Raw genomic sequence first — 20,851 nt, 5'->3', positions numbered from 1 at the left:
GGAAGTCGTCCATAGGGGCTTTATGTGTGAATGCAAATGTCCTCGTTATGGACATCCTCCAAACACTTTCCTGCCAGCTCTCTGGTCTAATCTCCAGATAATATCCAAGTGAGCTCATGTGAGAACACAGTATAGGAGAAGTTTGGGATAATCCACAGTGAGTGAATGGGTGAGTGTCGTGGTTTCATGCTCATGCTCAGGTCAGTGGCAAAATCCCTCATCTGGATCCTCCGAAGACTCTCCTGCTGTTTTGACCGTGTCTGATTCAGACGAGCCCATGCTGTGTTCATCGTATGTGAACAGCAAACTCCAGAGGATCCAATCTGGATTCAATTCTCCAAACATATCTATCTGGAGTTCATGCCCTAGAACAGCTTAAGTCTTTCTCACTATGCCCCACCACAACCTGTATCAGCAGGGGTACGAGGGTGCCATGTTTCCAAATGTGAGTGAGTGAAAGTGTGTGTGTGTGCATGCACGCACACATACATCCTCTTGCCGAGCTGAATGGATTAATTGCATGCTGAGGCCTGAAGAGCGGGTGTTTGGAGAGGCCGCTGGTAAAGCCATTTCGATTGCACTTTTACACTTTCATCTTCATTTATTCATGAACACACACACACGACTTACAAGAAAACCTTCGACGTCACAGCAGTGGAATCAGGTTCACTGTGGAAGGAGAATCTCTGATGAAGGTGTACATTGACACACACACACACACACTTTTATTAATGGAGATGCTTGCTAACTGCAACAGTGAGAGGTTTGGAGAGGTGGAATAAAATAAGCCACCTGCCTCAATTAGTTTGAGGGTGGAGGTGCAGATAGCGAGAGGCCGTGAGTGTGCGTAAGGAAGAGATGAAAAGAGAGAGAGTGGGTGGGGAGAGAGGCTGGAGGGAGACAGAGATTGAGTGAGAGAGTTCCAGTGGATCAGAGACTGGAGGTAAAGGGAGATGTTTGTGGGTGGGAGAGAATGCACTCAGGGAGCAGCTGATTGGAGCGTTTGAAGGCCAATACTGATGCCTCCTCCAGGTTTTGGAGAGGAGCTGCTGATTTCCAGTTGTCTGATTCTCAGAGAGACCATATTGTTTCCTTTCTCTTCTCTCCTCTGGCAGAAAGAAGGAAAATGGAACTGGAAAAACTCATTCAAAATCACATTGGAGCTTATTTATCAAACTTGGGCAGATATCACTGTACGTCAAGCCTCATGTGTGCTTTATCAAATGTGTCACCCAATCTCACCCAATTCCAGCATATATCTGATTTGATAAATGCAGTGTGGAAAGTGATCGTGATTTGAATAACACATGTATTTATGATGCACTGATACCAGTATCAGGTCCGATGCTGCCCTTGTGTACTCATATTTGTATTCGTAAAACTACTCCAATACTGCTGCACCCGATTATACATATCTTCAAGTGAGCGAGCAGATGTGTTGCAATGTCAGCAGTTTGGAAAAGCTTTAGGATATGCAATGACACAAAGGTAGAGCCGACTGCACCACTCTATGAGAGCTTTAATGAAAACTCACCCCATAAGAAGATAGAAGGTTAATAAGAGGGTCAGGTGCTGGCGTCATGTCATTATCTCAGACATAACTGCTGTGTCTGTTCGCCTCGAGTTGTGCAGTTATTCTCATGTCCTAGTCTCTTTTGGCTGCTAAATAATCCATCCATTTGTGTATAAACTCTGGAGAAAGTTTGAAGTCTGCTAACATTTAGCTTTAGCATGAAGTATGTTAGCTTAAATGCTAGCGCTAACACGTCACCTCACATAGCAGAAGTGAGAGCTGTGTCGGTGTCTGACTTTGTTCAATCAAGTACAGCCATGATTTAGTTCTTCTGTGTTTTCCCTTGTCCATCTTCATTCAACGGTGAACACACACAGCTCCACAGTACACTATAAAAAGTAACCTATATAATTTACGCTGTTCGGAGGTAGCAATTTGCATCAACTTTTTTGGGGGGTAAATTTAATTCCATATATTGAGTTAATTGATTAATTTTGGTTAATAACCATTACTTATTCAGATAAAGTAAGGAGAGTGGACAGAAGATGAAAGGAGAAACAAAGATTTTCAGATGGGTTTATATTCACTTAAACAGTTTCTTTATTTACCACAAACCAAGTTTTAAGCAGCTTTTATCAAATGGTTTCTTGGATAATAAACAAGTGAACCACAGTTATAGTCTTATATCCATGGTTGAAAAGCACAACACACTTACATTGGCCAAAAGACTCAAAAAGGAGCAACAGTACAGTCTACCAGTGAAAACTTAACACAGACTAACAAATCCTGCTGTCAACATGAATATAACACCAGGTGGCACCCTGCAAACTCAATCCAACTCGTCAAAGAGGAAGTAATGCTGAATGCCAAAAGTAATGAAATGAAACATCTGAACTAAACAAACTTTACACTGAAACATAAAATACAACTTCACATCAAATGTCTCTCTATTGCAAAAGCTTATTTTTGAGGCAGTTTTTCCCCATCAAGTTCCAAAAAAAAGTTTTTGAAAAGCTTCAAATGTGTTCTTCAGCTGCTTGGGATAATCCATGTTGAAGGCATATATCAGTGCCATCAGCTGTACACATGCCTTTGTTTGGTTTCCACATCCTTCCATCACTTCATTTCATTGTGCACAACAAAGCAATTGTTTACAAATTATTTCACTTTTAATTCAATTATAATTCACTTATATCAATAATTACATATCTGTGAAAAAAGTAAAATAACATAGGTAATTTAAAGTGTCCAGCAGAGGGTGCATCTTGGAACCAGCAGCTCCTCCTTTGGAAAGCACAAGCTGCAAAAGACCTGGTGTGTTCTCATCAAGCTTCAGCATGAATGTCTCCTCCAAGGAAACTGTCGTGATGTCTGACAAAAAATGGCTTCGGCCACTGAGAGGATCTGCTGACTGGTTGGGAAAGCAGTAAAAGAAAAAAAATACTTTTGCAAGGTCTTGCATTATTTAACGCTGGCATCCATGCAGTGTCTTCCAGTGGCATGATATGATTTGTTTGCCTCTGCAAGGATTAGTTCTATGTCTCGGAAAAACTCTGGTTCTTGAAATGGCACTGGCCATGCAGCAGGTCGACGTGGTTGTTTGGTGAGTTTCCTCAGCTGTCGAGACAGTATTCTGGGTTTGTTTCTTTTAATTCAGAATGTTTAAGGATTTCTGTCTCTCCTGTTGGCTCTACTTTGAAACTCCTCAGGGTTCACAGTACCAGCCACAAAGCAACTTCAGAACAAAGACAGGCGTTTTGTGCACAATGATTATTTACTGGACTTCTCCAACGTCAGGTTGGCCTCCTGTTAAGCCAAACGGCAGCATCATTCCAATATTATAGTCTGTGCCTAAAATGGTTGCCTAATTTGTCATGTTCACAAACTCTTCCCCAGGGAAATGCCTGGCAAAGGACTCCTTAATGTTGTCTTTTAGAACATCGACTGCCACTTGAGTCTTCTGGGACAATGACAGTGCTGGCCTTTGAATGTTGCCATCGTGGGTATGGTACGCAATCATCGATTGGTGTTTTCTTGCCATTGTCATGAGAATGTTTTTAAAACACCCAGTCTGCCTCATAATCCTTTTAAAGCATCGATGCTAAGCTTCAAACTGCATAGTCCATAAATGTAAAAAGGCCGGTAAACAGTTGTAAGCAAAGGGTAATGCTCGAGAAAGTGATGTTTTGGTCTCATTTTCTCTTCTGGGAACACTCCAAAATATCTGCAACGGTGTTCTGAGATCTTACTTTGCATGTATCCTAATGTCTCATCTGTGTGGAGAGGAGCCATGACAAGCTCAACAACATCGTTCAGGGTCATCAAAACCTCCCAAGCAGGCTCATCTTCTGGGACTTTGTCACCAATCTACACTTTTTCGTGATGTGAAATTTGGGTCAACGGGTTGTCGACAGTTTGTTTTGTCACTCCATTTGTAAGGACAGCAACGGATTGAATGGTTGAGCTCCTGAAGAGAGATGTATTTCTTCCTGATTAAGACATCGAGACAGAATGATATTTCCACAGGTTCAATCCCTTCAAGCAAATCATGCAAAGCATCAGGGGAATAAACGTGGTGTCTCATGAAAGTGACCGAGTCTGTCTGAGATGGGACACTGTCTTTTAACTGGACAGTGGTGAGCTTCTGCAAGATCAGACAGTGCTGCTTGGACATGCATGACATAGTTGGACTTAGTCCATAGAGGAAACAGTCCTTCTCCTACTTCATGCTCCTGGATCTGTGACCATTCTCCAACACAAAAGTGACAGAAATGTGAAGCTGCAAAGCGTTCAACAAACCCACGTATTGAGTGAGCGCCAAGATTGTCAGCGACTAAAGCAAGTACAGTGCCCTTGACCACTTTGCCCAGACTTGGAACAAAAATACCATTATCTTCAAAGGACTTCATATCTTTGAGCACTGGGTCCAAAACATACTGCATGACATAATTTGCCTTGCACAAAATGGTTAAATAAATGGAAGTCAGTGTAGATCTCAGTGTAGCCGGTATGTCTGCAAACACCCAGTACACAGCTGTGACTTTTCGCTTCTTGCGTGATGTTCCCAGAGGGTTGCATATCACAAAGTCATCTATATAAAGGATGAGTGGGAGTTTAAGTTCGTCTTCACATAAAAAGCTGTTTTCTCTTAGTAAAGATGATTTGTATCCAGAAGAGACATCAGATGGCCTTTTGTTTTGTAATATTGTGTTTTGTATGTGTGTGTTGTCCACAAGTTGAGATTCTCAGTGGGAGAGAGCAGAGACCTTCCTACTGCAGATACTTAAGGTAGTTTTACCTTAACATACAACCACACTTCAAAAAAGCTCTACTATCCCCTTTACAGTCTGTGTGGCCTAAACCTCCGCCCATTAAATATATAAGAAAAAGCTGCCGTTGACTAGTTTCTAACCTTAAAACCAGTGGTCAGACACAGTCATGCATGCTGAATAATTTTGTAAAAAGCACACCGTGAACACATTTCATTGCAAACCCTACTTACCGGCAGTTCTACGCTTTATATTGGGATCAGTTATGTTTGTTTCTCAATGCAGCGATTTGTCCGGATGGTTAACAGCCGTGGTGGCGCCAGCGACAGATTCTAACTTTCGTTGCAAGTAATGGCACGTTACAAAGATGCACGCTGAAGACAAGTGGAATGTAATATATCATTATTTCATTAATTACCATTTGCATTTGCGCTATTATACACATCACCCCTTACTTCTGCGGTTCGATGGCAGCCGGAGAGAGGAAGATGGCAGTCCGAGCGTTACCTGTCCAGCTCACCCATGGTCTCAGCTATCCTGCATGACTTTGGGTTGTCAGAGCTCTCCCTGACCCAATGTTTCCAAGACGACTTCACGTGTCTTCTACACAAAAGCATTTCAAGAAACTGTTGGACCATTTCAGGCAATGCGGTGTGAGAAAAAAAAGTATTAAAAATGCATTAAACAGACTCTGCTTTCTTTACATGCGTTGGTTTTTAATAACTGCCAGCATGACTGTGCTGCAGACACCCTGCTGTGTAAGCTTTGCTCAAGATTATGCACTGGTCTGTCTCTTTCACTCTCTCACACAGACGCACACAAACACATGCACTTTAAATCAGTTAACGTATACAGCTCTGCATTACAAAGAGCAGAAGCACGGGAGTAAGAAGATGGTGAGGTGGAAGGGAGGATCAAAGAAAAGTGTAACAATTCAAGAAAGGTAAGTATAGTTTTAAACACAAGTGAACATATTTTTGTATAGAATTAGTGTCGCATTAAGCACTTTGAGTGGTTATTAGTAATACAAAAGCTCCATATACATGAACACACACTACCATTCTTCCTCTTGCACACTCACTCGAAGATGATCTCTTTTGTTAAAACAACTTATTTCTTCAGCCGTGGATGCAGTACAAAGCTATGCAGGTTGACATTCAGACCCACTTCAAATGTAATGCTACAGGGAGAATCGACACGTGTGTAACTTTGGTGACAAAAGTCACTGAGAAGAAAAGCAACACAAAAAACCTGGACTAAAATAGATAGATTGATTGTGAAGGAGTCTGCATAGATGTTGGTGTCCTCCAGGAAATCTTTTTCCTCTGCTGTTGCTCCCTTTTTCACTGCAGTTAGTGCGTCGTCGACTGTCCACATTCACAGGGGAAGGGCATCCAATGTTTGGGACCCCAGAAGGCTTATGAGGGGCTTGTGGTCTGTCTCTAACATGAAGTGTTTGCCCCTGAGAACGTCTTGGAACCTCTCACAGGCCCAGGTAAGTCCTAAAGCCTCCTTCTCCACCTCACCGCCACAGGCTTCCACAGATCCACCCTTTTCTGGATAAAAAACACACACACACCAACAATAGTGGGTTTGTCAGTGCATCTTTCAAGTTCTGAACAGCTCGAACCTGCTCTACATCCAACACCCAGTAGTTCTTCTCACAGAGGTTTATCGCTCTCGTCCAGCTGCAGGATGAACTTCCCCAGTTGAGTGACCATGCAGAGAAAACGCCTCAGCTCCCTCTCACATTTCTGGGCCCAGTTTGGTCACAACCTCCGTCTTCCATGAGCCTGGGCTGATATGGCTGATGGGGATTACATGGCCACCTCTTTCTTTGACAGGTCACACTTTTCGACATTTAGCGCGATACCTGCTTTCTGCGTCCTCTCTCGCACTGCATGTAGTCGGCTGTCGGGTTCTTCTGGTGATCTGCCCGACACAAGCACATCATCCATGTGGAAGACGTCACCCTGTAGATCAGGGGTGGGCAATGATTTCCCCCATGGGGAACTTGGAAAGCTTAGAAATCACACTTTCAGAATATATAAATCACTCAAAATGCCCCTCTGTCGACTTGTTCCTGGTTTTTCCATGGCTGGGCACAAATTGCTCAAACCTCCAGATACATTTGTTCCACTCTTGAGGTTTTGTGAAGTCGAAAGTCTCTGATGGCCGTATGCTAAATGCATTGTCACTGAGCTCCAACCATGTCGTGTTCTTGAAATAACCACGAGTTCGGCTTGGATTAACGTGGTGTTTATTCAAGCGACATTCCACAACTGCACAACCTCTGAACCCTAATGATGATGTCTTTACGCACGCAACCTGTAATGTCATCACATTACACCACAAACATTAGGGTTAGCTATGGAATGTATTGTCTGGGTGTCCTGCCTGAGTATGCAGTATAGGAATGTACTGTATGTGTGTGTGAATGTATAGCATGACCCCATATTTCAGGTGTCAGTCTTGTTAATTGGGCAGGGGGGTTTAAAGGTGAGGAAGAAGACAAAAAGCCTGGCTCAGGCAATCAAGACTGGGCAAGAGTCAAATATGTTCCCCCTTTTCTTTCTGCTGCAGCTGGACAATAGGCTCTGGGAGTTGGAGTCGATTCTCTCTCTCTTTCTTTCCCTGTCTGAAACACACACACACACACACACACACACACACACACAAACATACAGACACACAATGAGGCTCTGGTCACAACCCTAATTCATGACCGGGGCATGAACATAGCTTCCTCATCTCTAATTGAGATGTATTACTCTCTGCTTTTTGCAGCTTAGAGATTTCACAGAACACGCACACGCACACACACACACACACACACACACAGACAGCGTAGCCTCCAGCCATCTGCAGCAGCTCTCAAACTGTGTCCTGGGGGCCTTCCAGCGGCCCTTGGGGTAGTGACATGTGCTCCACAGTCCCTTAACAAGGATCTACAGCAGAGAATGTGGATTTCTCAGAAATAATTCATAAAGCATTATAATTTATTTTTTTATTTTTTTTATTTTAGGAAATTAACAACCAAGACGATGGGATCATATGTACATTTCTGCAGATACATGTGTGAGCCTACAGTCTGCATACATACAGTACGTATATGTTAATGTGGTAGTGTTGGGGTTCAGATGCATTTTATTACACATGGCCGACGACTGAATTCCAAAAAAAGAATAAAATGTAAGGTTAGGTAATCGAATGAACAGATTGGGAATATACGATTGGCTGAATCCTTAGCTCGCTCATTATTGGGGGAGGAGTGATCGCTCTGTTTTGCTAATTTAATGGTTCTGCTTCCTGAGCGTTCAGATATAATCTGAGCTTTGTGGGGGTTTAGAAATAGAGACTTCACTGCTCGTTACACACAGCAGTGGGTCAAACATTTTCAATCAATAGATCTCTTACTATTTAATGTATGACACAATAACAATGTTCCCACTGACCAGCTGCTGCTTGTTCTAAACGGGTTTGTGACGATCACGCTTCCAAAGTTCTCAGCAGGCGTTTTCCACAGAGCACCGCTGTTAAAAAGTCTCACCCATAATAATCTGGTTCCAGCCCATCAACCCACAATCGCACAGTATATCCCTCCCATCAAATCAACGTTAACAGTGTGAATACTGTTATTGGATAGTGTCATCATGACACAATTAGCAGTGTTGATTTTCCTTGCAGCTCATGTACTATTTATTGTTTGACATGTTCTTATTTTCATGTACTTGTTTCACATTTGTTTTCATTTTAAAGTTTCTACAACAAGCTTCAAACCAACGTATTACTCAAAAAAGAAGGCTAAACATGTCTTCAATTTTGTTAAGAAAAACTCTGGCCTTTCTGCAAATATAGTGTTTTACCTTAGTTACAGCTTCAAGTTACAGATGACCAGGTGTCCCACTTTGTGGGGGACTGACATTTTATTTGACTCTATACTGATGCTTCTCTAAAAGCAGTAATCTGATCCAATGCTATGTTTTTAGGATTGTTTAATAGTTTTAACTGATGTACAGTTCGGTATTGTTCCGATTGATTTTTGACGCCTCTCCCGGTGACGGCACTCTGTCCAATCAGTGGCTGGCAGTCTGGTGACGTCACGCATAGTACCTACTCGCGCGTGGAACCTCGCCAGAGCAGGTACTAGAAAAAGTACCTGGTATCAGGTACTATGCTAATGGAAAAAGCAACTTAACCGTGCTGTGCCGAGGCGAGTTGAAATGCTATTAGCTACATTATGAAGTGGGTGGAGCAAGAGGTTGAGTTTTCAGGCTGTCATTGAATTATTATTATTATTCTTTTTAATTTAACCTACTATCTTTAACCAGCTGAAAGACCCATAGAGATCGAGATCTCATTTAAAAGAGTGACCTGACCATGGGGTCAATAGCACACATCTCAATAAATATCACAAATACAACAAACAGAAACATAGTCATAGGATGTGTTTGTGCCATTTGTAATGTTCAACTTGTATTTGTTTGCCTTGTTTGGGGATGAACACCCAAAGGCTTCTTTACTTTTGTATTCACAGTGTTTGCTTCCATTTTCCACGTCCTTAATATGAGCTTTTCTTAATGAGCAATTCACCAAAGGGGAACATTACAGTTGGCAGAGGAGGAAATTATCATACAGAAAGTAGAGGTTATTATTAGAAGTAATAAGCAAGGATTATACTTCACACGTATTGACTTGGCATGGATGAGAACCCTTTAGCTGAGACTGAAATGAAGGGAATTAATCACAGTGTGACTTGAATATTAGTTATCAGAAATGGAACGTTTCAATTCATAATATCACGGGCAATTAAGGTCCATTTTAGCTACGACTTCATTGTTAAATGTCAAAATGATCATGAGTGGAATTATCATTAATGTTACCACCATCACTGTCACATCATCTGTGTAAATGTGTGTGATTGGCGACTCATTGACGATCATTTCCATCATCACGATCCTTATTAAAAATGTACATTATCCTAAAAGTTTAATTCTGAGCAATTCCTGATGCTGATGACTTACTTAATGTGATGATTTATTTTACCAGTCATTAGGATTACACTGAACAGAATTATTACGAGGTTCTCCTATGGCAGATGGCAGATGGTGTTGGTGACTCACTCACAACACTGTTTTTCATTAAAACCAAGCTGAACTGCATTTGAAGTCGTCAGGGTTTTATATTCTGATCATAAGGGTTGGAAGGATTCAACTCTGGACACTTTTCTGCACAAATTAATGTAAAAAGATGGGCCCAATGGAGATATAAATGGCCAAAATGCATCTTGTGTTTGCGCTAATGTGACTATCTTCAAACATAATATTGTGTTTTCAATCGATCGTATATCTGAAGAAATCCCAACATGCAACACAGTTGATTTTATTCAACTTCCTCACAAAAATTACCATTAAAGAAAAAATTTACTCCATATCCACTCATTTAAGGGAAGTGTTTGGAATGTGTTTAATCAATGGTAACTCAGTGGTAGAGTGAAGGTTGCTCGAAGGTTGTGGGTTAGATTCCCTGCTCCGCTAGTGTACATGCTGATGTGTCCTTGGGCAAGACACTTAACCCCAAGGTGTGCTGTCAGTGTGTGAATGGGTATGAAATGTGCTGTGAGTGGTCATCCAGACTGCATAAACCGCGCATAAATACAGAGCATTTACCATTTAATCAGCATATTTTATCGGCTTTGGCGATAAAACTAAATTGTATTATTACAATTCATAACATATTACTTCAGTTAAAATATACCTCATGCTATGTGATAATATGTGATACATTACTACAAAATATGGCCAAATATCATATAGTGCAGCTTTACAACGCCACAGTAGTAAGAGGGAGTTTCAGGGAGCAGAGTGGCATGGAGCTAAGGGAGAGTGGGAGAAGGAGAGCGATTGAAGGTGATCCTGGAGCAGTGCAAACAAAAGCCAGGTAAGTACTCATGCAGGAAGGCAACAAAAGCGGTAACTTCAGAATGAGCAGACGAGAAAGCTGAGGTTGGCCAAAGTTCAACAGCGCTGAGTAAAGCTATGTTCCTGCAGAGTGGGAGTAATCAATCCAGTCCTTAGATACATTATCAGGAAGTCGAAAAGTCAATCCTTCATATCTGAAGGGGGGGGGGGAAAGAGGGTGAAATTGGATGTCTGTCAATGCTATGTTGCTGTTGCTATGGTTACTTCTTTGTCTTGTTGGTTTGGGTTTAATATAACGTGATGCTCCTTTTTTTGCAGTAGTTATTTGATGTCCTGATCCCAATCTCAAGGCAATCGTTCGATCATCTCTCCCTCGTCATTTGCTGCAGCTGCTGTGGACTGTGTCAATAATAGTGAGCAGGTTCTTCATGCAGCTTAGCCGCCGACTTTAGCGGGGCTTATTTGGTGCAGAGTCGTAATGGCATTTACTTCATATTAACTGGTCGTATTGTATTAGGATGACTCGTTTTGACTCTGTATCTGCAGATACTTCATAGTAAAAAGAACGGACATCTACCTACCTGCCTACCTGGGAATAGATTTTTCTATTTTCTTCTGTTTCCATTTAGTCTTATCTTTTCATCTCTAATGTATGGAAAAACTAAAAAAAAAAAAAAAGAAAAGAAAAACTCATTTTGCTTTCTAGTACAGTAGTTAAAAGCTGAATCCAAATGGACTTGTGGCCTGGGGCCTCACAGAGTTTTCTGCATGATGTGTGCAGGTCTGCTGCATAACATGAATGAATCATCGCACATATGGTAATACTGTGCAACAGCAACCCAGTCTCCCAAAAAGTACCTACCCACACAACTAAACTGCAGATTCTGTTTTTTTTTGTTACCTACAGAGCTCCCATCATGCACTTCCACCATGCCACGGTCATAATTTTTTTTTTTGGAGGACCCTATGCTGTCCAAATACATATACGTAATGTGTATACCAGGCAATTCATCTCTTGACTGGTTGTATTCATAAAAAAGAGAAAATGGTAATAGTTGATACTAAAACAGTCAGGAACAAGCAAATCATTTTACGAAATCACCAAATGAGACGTGGTGAGGTGTGAATCACTGCCATAAAATAGGCTTCGAGTGAACATGGGAATCCACAGGAACCAGATATTGTTCACATCAGATACAGAATCCAACAATCTTTCTCTATAGCGAAAGTCTTTGAACTGTAAGGTTGTGGGTTTGATGAGAGGGTCGTCACTGAAAGAGTTATGACCGCGGCGTCCTTCCACGGACTGAGCAGCAAGTACACAATCGCCTTGATGTCCTTCAGTGTTTGTGCGTTTGTGTCACGTATAATAACGACGTCACAGTGCAGCCAGGAAATGATGTGCCGACGAAACCCAAACCGAAGAGAGTCGAGTAGAAAGTAATACTAGAATTGTATAATGCAAAAGCCCCATATAGCAAAGCAGAAAAGCACTATATAAATTCACCGTTTACCATTGTGGTCGTATTTGCTATGATTCCCTTTGAAGGGAATCAAGATGTTTAAAGAGAAGGACCCGGATGCAGACACAGGACAATGGTAAGTATATAAAAAGTGAGTTTTTATTCCCTACCAGGTTAACAGGCTAGTATGAATATATGACGAGCAATATCTTAACGGGAACGGATAGCAACTGGGCCAGCTTCCACAGCAACTCCTCGTGGCAATAGTGTTCGTATCTGCGTTCCAAGGAACGGACTCACTCGTGATGGTGGTGCGAGTGTCCAACGAGAGTTGAGGAGGAAGATGGCTGCATCGTCGGCGTGGAGGAGGAACAGGCAAGAAGAACGACAGGAGGAAGCGATCCCGGAGGTGATCGGTGATCCGCTGGAGACTCCGTGTTCTTCTCAGGCGCAGGAGACGTGGTGACCTGAGAGTGGAATTTCAGGTAAGTATCGATCTTGAGTCAAACGTTTCTGGTAGCGAACAGTGTTGTTTTCGTCAACGATGACGATGACGAAATCTTTTCGTCGACGCCACTTTTTTTCATGACGATAACGAGACGGCGACGAGATAAATATGACTCTTTGATGACGAAAAACATGACGAGACTTGTGTGAGTTTTCGTTGATGAGAAGAGAATGGACGAAAATGTCAGTGGGTGGTCTGTCAGACGTTTGAAACGCATGACATTTCGTTTTTTCGGCCAATCACCTGACGGTCACGGAGAAAGCACATGGCTACTTAATATGCACGTACCCCGCTACTGCTTCTGCAGTGTGTGTGCGTGTGTGTTCACCGTTGAATGACGATGGATAAGGAATCCCACAGAGGGACTGAACTGCGGCTGTACTTCTTCTAACCCGACACTTATGTAAGTGGACTCGTTAGCATTTTAAGCTAGCGATCTTTATGCTAACGTGTTGGCAAACAACAAACAGATGGATTATTATTTCTTTAGCAGCATGTTTAGCCATGTTTACATTCAGTGACAGTGTGGTCATCTCTTTGTGTGTAATAATAGCCAATCTGCAAGCTCACAGTGTGTTGCAGTGTGTTGAACTTATAGATCTGCTGCTATTTTCACAACTTATGTGTGACACAATGTGCCCAACAACAATCCCAGTCCAATGCTTATTGACCTAAATAAATTTGTTAAAAGACTAAACTTCTTTTTTCGACTAAAACTAGACTAAAAACTCTTTTGAGTTTTCGTCGACTAAAACTAGACGAAACCCCTTTTGAGTTTTCGTCGACTAAAACTAGACTAAAACTATCACATATAGAAGTGACTAAAATGTGACTAAAACTAATAGGCATTTTCGTCCAAAAGACTAAGACTAAATCTAAGATGGTTGTCAAAAACAACACTGGTAGCAAAGTTTAGAGAGAACTATACCCGCTGAGCGAAAATGAGGAACTGACGCCAGAGATCCGCGTAGCCCCGCCTTATAACACCGTTGATCACTGATCAGGTGCAGCTGGGCTGGAACTGCGCAGGTGGAGTTGATCTCTGACGTCATCTGGGAAGTAGGTCAACCACGCCCCCCTGCAGGGAGAGAGAGAGAAGGAAAACACGGAGGAGCAGTGGTGGAATGTGGATCGTGACAGTATTTCCTCAACACATTTGATTTACAGTGTGTTTTCACAGTCAAATTTCACACACAGGGGAAGCTGGCAATCCTGTTTCTTTTTACACATTCCCTTGTTTCACAAATCCGGGTGAACTCTTTAAATGTTAGTGTGAAGGAGGCTTTTATTGTGTATTCTAGACGTGTGTGGCATCACCTTCAATTGAAGGGAAATAGGTAAACCAAATCAACCCAGTGCTGCGGCGAAATATCTATTCTGACAGGGTATTTAATTTCATCATGTCTCCCGTCAGTCCATCAGCACTCTGATTTGGTCGGCATGCATTTGTCCGTCCAGTCGTTCAATCCGCTCGACAGTATTTTCATCATGTCTCCTCACATTGTGTCCTGTGAGTGAGTGAAGTGAGTGAGTGCAGAGCACATCCTCCTCCTTCCACCACACCACCACTGTTATTACTGCCATTTTCTCCATCACATTCAATCATATCCCATTACATCCCATCACTGACCCTGTGGAGCTGGGTGCAGTGTTCCCTCTTTGGTTGCCAGCTGAAATGTCAGCCATGTTCTCCCGTGGGTGCATTATCCCTCAGAGAATAAGACACAGCTGCTGGCACAGACACTTCACTGCTTGGATATGTCTCTCAGTCACTCTCCTCTTCACAATATCCCCATATTCCCTTTTTCATGACCTGCAACAACAAGGAACCAGCCTCTGTGTCATTTAAAGCAATGCAACCTGCTCATTAGGTTCATTACCGAGGGATAAGACGTGAAGAAACGGCCATGAAATGTACACATGCATGTGTGTCTGTGTGATCTGGGTTTGTGATGCATGCAACGGTTGGAATATTGACTTTATTTCTGTGTCCTCACAGAACGCTCTGCAGAGTTGATGTGTGAATCTTTGAGAATCTCACATAACAATGAAACTCCAATTCCTTGGGTCAAAATTCGATTTAGAAAATGTATATTGTCATGATTTTTTTTTTTTTTTTACCCCTTTCTTTAAGCTATACTTCTACAAGTCTATACTGAGTATAAACTGAAAAAGTTATGAGTGTATTACATACCAAGGCTCATTTATATTCATAAAACTGGAGCCTTCGTTTTCTACTAAGTTGTAAAGGACCAGGGCTCTCATGTATAAACCGTGCATGTATAAAAATGTCAAACTCTTGTCAGGTGGAGACGCTGCAATATTAAAGCTCCCATAGAGTGGTCCTGTTGCACATGAATGTTAGTTATGGAGGTCTACTTACATACATTAACTTGTTTTTATGGTCAAAAACCTCCTAGTTGCTGTAAACGAGCCGATAAAAATCCTCTTTTCTGACGCTGTTCCCCAGCCGCGATATTTCAGACTCAACTCTCTCACCCAGAAGACAGAGTCTTGTGATTGGCCAGTACCTGGAAGTGACATATATTCGAGAAGAGAAAAGAGAGAAAAGCTGATTTCCAATCTGAAGATAAGAATCACAATTTTTTTCATATGAAGTAATTGAAGCTGCTGCTTGTTGACTTTCTTCATAGCACAGACTCTGTTGTGCTGCCTTAAGAGCCAATTAAATCAAGGAGGATTTGACATAACTTGAGCGAAGTACGAATATGAGGAGGATCTTTCTACACATACAAGAAAAGTCTGTCTGTCTGACTGTTCGCTCGACAGGCGTCAATCTTGGCAGGCGACTTACGAATGGAACCAGAGTGTGCAGTGCTGACTTTGTTGTCGTTTGGATGAGAAATAATACAAAGAGCGATTGGTAAAAGAACAGGCCACCAATCGAATGGGAGAAAACAGGAGAGTCAAAAATGCTTTTTTGTAAAGATGATGAGACCAAATTTAAGCTTTGTCTGATTATGGATGGTGGAAAGACGAGGAATAATTCTTGAAATGTAACCAACTCATCGCTGGCTAAAATTGTTTTAGTTGTTTTGTGATGTAACTAGAGCTGCAACTAACGATTATTTTCATGATCGATTATTTTCTCGATTAATCGATTAATCGTTTGGTCCATAAAATGTCAGATGATGTTAAAAAAAACGTCGATCAGTGTTTGTCAAAGCTGGAAATTATATTTGTGAACGTGTTTGTTTTGTTCACGAACCAAAATGATTCAGTTTTAATGATTTCTTTGTTTATGTGGAGCAAAGGAACCAAGAAAATCAATTTATCTTACATTTTAGAGTGCCATACGCTTATTAGGAGGAAATTAAGATTGAAAAAAGAAAAGTTTAAAAGTGCAAGAAAGAGAATACAGCGTTCACGATTCAGTAAAAAAAAACAAAGACTGTTGTCTTTAAAATCTCATTTAAAAACAAATTGATATTGGGAAACCTATTCTGATTTAATTGATTATAATAGATGTTAACTCATTTCTGGTTTCTAGCAACTGTTTTAATTATTTTGCTTTCAAATTAAGTTATCTGGTTGGTTTAATGGTTTATTTAATCTTTAAAGATAAAAAATGAAGATTCTTAACGTAAATGGTAGTAAAGAGAAGTGTGGCTAGGGGAGATAAACATAAATAAATGAGGAGTGAGAGCAGAGACCTCATGTTTCCTCAGGTAGCAGGTTCACCACATACCAATCAAACATTCTGCAATCATCTCTGCCATCGCATTGTGGAAACTGACCTCCTGACATCACAGTGTCATCCAAACCCAGTCTGCCGTCCTCAGCCGTGGCTCTGAAACCTTCCCCTTCATTAGCATTGCCACCATGAGAGAATTAACAGTGAAAGGTCAATCCACATTGACTCCAAAATCCCTAAAATCATTTATATTCTTGACTGAAAACCAAGCGCACTGCAATCAACGCCTCTGCCATCTCATTTGTGTCTCACAGTGCACATCTACATCCAAGACACACCATTATTTGCAGAAGTTGTTTGAGAAGAATGCACCCTTTTCCTAAGTGAATCAATGCAAAGTTCTGTTTCAAGTTAAAGTCATGCATCAAAAGCAATTGCAAATACTTCCCAAAAAATCTGAAAAGGAAAGTGTGTTCCGCTCTTCATATGATCTTTTTTCAGTTTTTAAATGATACAATTTGTTTTTTTATGTATCTGTAACCACCACTGATCAATAATGGATAAGTTTTTTCCCCCTAATCGTTAAAATCTTATTTCTTTTTGCAGCACAGATAGTGCTTTGATTTACCCAGATCTATCTGTCACTCGGGCCGATACGCAAACATAACCTGCAAGCGAGCGTGTGTGTGTGTGTGAGTAACAGAGAATAATTGAATACAATGGCGACCACCACATATTGAGAGTGTGCTGCTGCTGGTAAGAGAGACTGAATGTGACCAGCACCAATCTGTAGACAGGGATTAACCCGGACCCAGATGATTTCCATCACCCAACTCCACCCACGAGTGAGATCTTATCACATTTGCCGATAGAAATCCTCTTTTCTGACGCTGTTTCCCAGCCACGATATTTCAGACTCAACTCTCACCTCGGCTTCCCAAGTGTCTTGTGATTGGCCAATACCCGGAAGTCACATATTGTGACATATGACACATATACTCTCAGAAGCGCAGCTCCCCCCTCTGGAACGGTGGATGCACTGCTCCTCATTATCAAAACATTGTTTTAACAGTGTTTAAAAATAGCTTCTTCACGACTCCCCGCCGCAGTCCCTTTGACGACCTTTGACCCGGAGTCAGACCCAGAGTCAGAAGACGCTGTTGCTCGTGAAACACCTCCACAACGGACGTTATTCTTCTTCTGCCGTTCAATGTACGCAACCGGATGTGCCCGGACTAGTGCCCGGAGCAGGAGGATCTGCTGTTCAGGAGAACCGCTGTTTACGTAACCGGACCGGGTTTTTTCAGCCAATGTGTGCTTCTTTTACCAATATATTTAATGATATATGTTGCATTACTTATCAAAACAACGTCGAACTTTGCACTGCACTTACTCGTGCCCGCAGCAAGACACCTGTCAAGTTTGAAATCTATTGGACGAGACATTTTAAGAGGGTTGTTCTTTCCTGATTTGCACTTGGATCAACAAATACCCACATACCATACGTTTTAGTTACACTAGTATATCCATATTTTTCCATATTACTTCTCCAACTGTAATGATGTAATAAAATATAAACTGACAAGAAATGTGAAGCTAAAAGGGAACAAATTTCTGCCCGATCCCCAGTCACGTTGAGAGACAAATGACACTGGTGAACCATTTCCCCTCAGTCATTACAGTTCTCTGCAGGAAAACAACAAATGAACGGCTGCTGTAGGAAATTCATGTTTCACTAAGTGTGTCAACACGGCCCCCATTCATCAATGACCAATGCCTCTCGCACTGAGCCAAAATACTCCATAATGGACCTCATCTCACCCGGTGTAATCCTCACCCAGAGTCTTCAACGAAGCACACGGCGCAGGATTATGCTGCTAATACACTGAATTTATCCAGTATTTTTATGGCTTTCATTAGAATCCAGATATCCTTCAATTAGTCCGTCCTCCTTTCACTGTGGGGATTTAATGGTGAGTGCCACTAATCAATAAGGTTTTATTATTATTATTCTTTTTTTTAATCAGATGTCCAGCTGTAGAAATCATTACACCGTGGAGGATTCGTTTGGCGTCCCTCAAAAAAATCCACGGCCACTTTATTCAGCATGCGTACATAAAAACCAGCACTTATTACTAAGTTACAGTCGTTGTTGTCATCGTCTGACAAAAAAACAACAACGACAACAGATTGGTTAATTATTAGGTTTTCTGACAGCAGCAGTGCTGAGATCAGATTTTTACTGACATTTCAATCGAGTGATGACAGAGAAAGCTGGAAGGTGCAAGGGCTGTCGTCGTCAAAGTCACGCCCACGGAGCATCTAAACAAGCTGAAAACACACACACACACACACACACACACACACACACAAAACTGGGAATAAACATCTCTGCACTGAGACATTTCACTGAGTCACTCTAAAACATTTGAGTCAGCTCGGAAATTCAACACATCTGCCCTGTGGGGGTGAGCACGAGATTATGTGCTATACAATATAAGCAAAACAACAAACAATAAAGACTCATTTTCTGTAATTACAATGAATGTAAATACATAGATTAACTTTACACGATTTGAAACCTTCTAAACCAAAACCTTGATCAAGCATTGATCTGAAATATATACCTATATATATAGGTATATATTTAAATAAAGTTTATTATTATTTCCCCTTGTGCTTTATTGAACAATTCTGTAGATCAGGGGTCTGAAACTCAAATGACCTGGGGAACACTAAGCATCTTTGCTACATGGTGTGTTTTTAAAGTGTTTTTTCATGCCCCTGCTAGCCTAGAAATCTAGACGCCCCCTAGCGGCAGCAAATATAATTTGGCATGCGGGGCAGTCTAGCTACGCTCCATTGAGCTTCGGAGCTGAGAAATCTAGGAAACGGACGGCCCAATCACATCGCGGTAGACGGGCTTAACATTATGACGACCATAAGTATCGACTGAATTCCGCATTCTGCTACTCGAAAAACAAGGAAGATGGTAAAAGAACAGGAAATGTCACTCACGGTCTCTTTAATCTGCACGACCTTCTGCTGCGGAGGCTTCCACGTCCTTTTCGTCCTCCGCCCATTTCCAGTACACCGGCAAGTCGCGATCTAGTCTCGACAAAACGGTGAGAATGCAGAGCTGGGAATCGAACCCCCGACCGTTCAGTTGAAAGAGTTGCTGAGCCAGCGTCTGGCCAGGAGGGGGCGGGTCATGTGATGGGACAAGAGTAATCAGCGACGGTGACATTCGTGATGATGTTTTACAGACTTTCAAAATTAAAACTAGCGTTTTAGTATGTGATATTCATGATGAAAAAAATGTATCTAAAAAATAACAAAAACAGACTCAAAAATAGAATAAACAAAGATAATAATTATGTTTTAAATGCAACCTAATGTGTTTTTATTATACAAATGTGTTTATGGCAATTACTGACAAGATGAGCTTTCAGACCCAAAAAAGCTTCTTCTTTTTTTTTTTGGAGGGCAAACAAGTTTAGTTAAAATAAACAACGTAGATGTTTTAAGAATAACATGAAATTAGAACTTTATTTTGACTCTACTGCTTCAGCTGAGTGTTTTTTGCTGTGTGAAAAAAAAACAAGCTTAATTAGAGTTATGTGCACTGGACTGTTTTAAACGGCTGCTTTTAGCTATTAGCAAAACAGATCGTCTACAGCTTCTTCTACAGTATTCACATTCATTATTTTGAATATGCTCCAATGTTAAATATACTCTATGTTGGCAAAATATAGCAGTGTTCAGCAGGTTCAGCAGCATATGAGTGAAAGAGAGAAAATAGGGCGACTGCAGGAGATAAATGGAGGGGGAATAAAAACTGTATGTGAGAGCGACTCAGATTGAGAAAGTGGTTTTAAAATGGATGCATCAAGCTGCTCCGTGGCCCGTGCCACAGAGGAAGAGAGGAAAGGTCACTACCATCTTTTTAAATTACACTTCGTCTAGTGGGCAACGCTCACTTTGTGACCGCACAGTTCAGCCGAGTGGGTAGAGGGTTCATGGATGGTGTTCCATCTCTTCTTCTTCTTTTCCTCGGATTGTTGTGGTGTGTACTTGTTCTCTGATGTGATTAGAGTGTAACAACACAGTTGTAATGCCTGACTTGTCATAAACTCACATTGTTTTGAGTTCACACGTAAGGAGAGGTACTAACGCCTCGACAAAAATGCTTGCTCATGTAAAACATGCATCATAATCAATGAAAAAATTAATAATAATGTATAAACTACATCAAATACAGATCCCTGATAGTTAATGACCTGGATGATAAAATAGAAAAAATAAGTATCTGGTTCGTTGTCAAGTGGGCTCTTAAATTCGAGGAATTTGTTTTGATGTTTCAGTGAACACCATAGTAACAAGCGAATGAGGATTAAAAAAGGCGAGGGATAAATAAACGCCAAGGCAATTAAAATTCAAAACACACACTGTGAGCACGATTATGAATAGCAATTAAATTAAAAAATTCAAGTTCAAAGTTAAACTTAATACACAGGTAGAA

This window comes from Microchirus variegatus (assembly GCF_963457635.1).
Source record: "Microchirus variegatus genome assembly, chromosome: 19".
In the NCBI taxonomy this organism is placed as follows: domain Eukaryota; kingdom Metazoa; phylum Chordata; class Actinopteri; order Pleuronectiformes; family Soleidae; genus Microchirus; species Microchirus variegatus.
The sequence above is the reverse complement of the archived record's forward strand: the minus strand, read 5'-3'. Positions refer to the sequence as shown.